At 48.3% G+C, this 3,161-nt stretch overlaps 1 non-coding gene across 1 annotated transcript; it reads right to left on the bottom strand.

Moving 5' to 3' along the window:
- Positions 1-426: 426 nt before the first annotated feature.
- On the bottom strand, positions 427-500 carry Trnat-cgu. Its single transcript has one exon. It is a non-coding gene; the product is annotated as a tRNA-Thr (tRNA).
- Between the last annotated feature and the right edge of the window lie 2,661 nt (positions 501-3,161).

Below are 3,161 nucleotides of genomic sequence, written 5' to 3'. Positions count from 1 at the left end.
GTCATAATCCTTCTGTCCTGGAGCCAGCCCGCTAGTGACCCTCCTGTTTTCAGCCTCCCCGTGCTGGGATTACAGGCATGCACTACTACGCCCTGCTTCAGTCACCGGCTCAGTGCGCAGGGGGCAGGGATGGTGAGGCCTGTGGTACCAGGGATCCAACCTCGGTCCCTGCCTGAGCTTGCCTGAGCAGGCGCTTAGTCTGCAGAGCTGTCCTGCCAGCCCTTGGAGTGTATTTTTGATAGGTTTTAATTAATAGATTTCTGATTTTATTTCAGAAGTTCCAAATACATGATAGATCCTGAGCACTAGGCTCAGTCCCAGTGTGACCATGGAGTAGGTCCTCCAAAAATGAAGATAGAATAAGATTGGGCTATTTGATGTGAGTAAAGACGATTTCAAATCAAAAAATGTACCTTTTACACACAGAGGCCCTGCTGGGACTTGAACCCAGGATCTCCTGTTTACGAGACAGGCGCTTTAGCCAGCTAAGCCACAGAGCCACCTGTTCTTTTTCTTCCTTTGGTGATACAATTAATGCCAATTAGGAGAAAAGCAGAGCTGCTGTTAGGATTATCCTGCATGCTGTCTCCCAAGAGACAGCATAAGGGCCAAATTGCAATAAGGGCAAAACCGCTCCCTTCAAGCCCAGGACGTACACACCCACAGTCACGTCATGGGAAGGGAGTGAGGGCGCTCAGCTTGGGGGAGCCCGACCCTGAGCCCTAGGGGCAGGGATTCCCAGGTGTCCTGAGAGGTCAGGGAGCTTTGGTCAGAGCAGTGGTGTCCTGGCTGGTGAGAGGCCGCACTGAGCTTTGGAAACCAAGCAGAAGCTAAAACCTTGGCGCTCTGCAAGCTGCCTCGGGAAGGTGCCAATGCCAGGGGGAGGAACATGCTGAGAGTTTCAGGTCCCCAGGCCCTGGTGACCTCTGTCCCTGCAGGAGGACCCTGGATGCTGTCCTCAATGATGGTGAGGCTGATGCCAGACACCCGCAGAAGTGTGACTCCTCGCATCAAATCGCCTAGTGTCTCCTAGGTGCAGCCCACCCCAAACTTCTCTAGATTACTGATAATACCTAATTCAATAGAAACACTGGGTAAATTGTTTAGGGGATGATGACAAGGTTCAGTATAGGTAAAATTTGTCTTTAAGGAATATTTTCAATCTGGGGTAGGTTGAGTCTGCAGCTATAGGACCAGACAATACATAGCACCTACTGTAAACATAACTGAAAATTTTCAAAATTAAGAAGAGTCCTCAAGCCATTAGGGATTGAGTCATAGCTTCCTTGCATTAGAACCAAAGCATGACACTGGGTCTGGGGCTCAGTGGTAGAGTGGGTTCAGTCCCCAACCCCACAACAAAAGAAGGGAAAAAGAGAACTGAGGCTGTGCTGAAAGGGTGGGGTCAGCTGAGCCGGCAGCTCCGGCTCCTCCTGGGAGAGCATGCCAACTCAGAGGCTCGCTTCACCGAGGAAAGGCTAGCAGGACCACAGCCTGGCGAGGGTCCTGGATTAGTTCACTTCTTGTGGCAGGAATCAAGCCCAGAGCCTGGCACACGTTAGCTGAGTGCTCTACCACTGACTACACCCTAGGCCTACGGAGACTCGTGAGTCCCACAGTCTGCACTCATTTCTCTCAAATCAAATGTCTGTGGCACTTCCGGTTTTCAATCCCATTCAGAATGTTTTTGTTTTGAATGTAACTTGTTTTCCCGTTAACCAGCAGGGTAACATCTACCTTCTCCCCACCACTCCCCCTCTTTCCCCTCCCCCTTGCACTGGGAATGAAACCCAGGCTCACGCATGCTAAGCACTGGCTCTGCCCCCTGCACCACGCCCTGGCCGGGTTGGTATTGCTTTATTTAGTTTAGTGTACTTTAGTTTTTTGTGTATGTGTCCTTTTTTTTTTTTTTTTTTTTTTTTTTGGTTAGGGTCTACAGGGTGTTCAGGGTCTCACTGCTAGATCAGACCTGTAGTGATCTGCCTGTATGTAGCCTCCCAAGAGCTGGGATTACAGGCGCGCGCCACCATGCCCAGTCTCAATTGCCAGCTCATCGTGCCCCGGGGGCAGGGCCACCAGAGCCTGCATGGCAGGCCCAGGGTGTGAGTGTCATTTGACAAAACTTCATTGAGTTTTTCTATAAAACTTCCATATAAAACAAGTCATACACTGGGGGACATGGAAATGTTTCTAATGTTTTTTCCTTTTAAGCCTTGTACATAAGCTCATATTAACATAGAAAGTATATATATCTCAAAAATTACAGAAATATTTTTAAAAAGTAGCATTCTGATTTTTTTCCCTCTTTTTAAAAAAATATATCTTGTACAGGGTCTCACTATGTAGATCAGATTTGTAGTGATCCTCCTGTTTTTGGCCTCCCAAGTGCTGAGATTACCAGTGAGGGCCACTACACCCAGTCTCAGGTGCCATCTCAGTGCGCCCTGGGGATGGGCCCGGCACAACACGCTGGGGATCGAACCCCGGTCCTGTTTGTGCTCTGCCTAAGCAGGTGCTTTAATCCGCTGAGCTATCTGGCTGGCCTAACACTTCAATTTATCAGCACTCTTACACACATATCTAGGCAAGAGAATATATAAAACTATAGCAACATATAGGACATATCACTGTTGAAAAAACAAAACAGGCTGTTACATTTTTAAAAAAATCGTCCTACCATGGAGTTAGCTGGGCTGCGTAAGTGCCTGCCTCGCAAGAGCAAAGTCCTGAATTCAGTCCCCGGTACCAAAAAAGAATAGCAAAGTTCCTTTTACACATATATCCATATTTCATTGATGCAAGAAACTGTAGCTAACCCAGGCTCTAAGAGCAGGTTACTAGGCCCAGGCCTACATCGCTACTTCACTGATGTGACTTTCTGAATGCTAATTAGCTGAATTCATTAGGACCAGGATTACACCAATTTCAGCCACAGCAGTACAACTGAGAAAACATTTGCAGTGAAGCAGTGTTTAGTTGTTGCCCAATAAGGGCGACATTGAGTACCTACCCCACCAGGCACTGAAATTAGCTCTGGGGCTACAGCTAGATATGACAGCCACAGGCGACAGGACATCAGTAGAAAATGTTGGCAAGTTACGTAAGTATCCAAAGAAGTGTAAGGGGCCGGTGAGCACCTGCCGGGCGTCTCCAGTGCAGCG

This window comes from Octodon degus, unplaced genomic scaffold (assembly GCF_000260255.1).
Source record: "Octodon degus isolate 3935 unplaced genomic scaffold, OctDeg1.0 scaffold00023, whole genome shotgun sequence".
Lineage (NCBI taxonomy): Eukaryota > Metazoa > Chordata > Mammalia > Rodentia > Octodontidae > Octodon > Octodon degus.
This window is presented reverse-complemented; position numbering and strand designations above follow the sequence as displayed.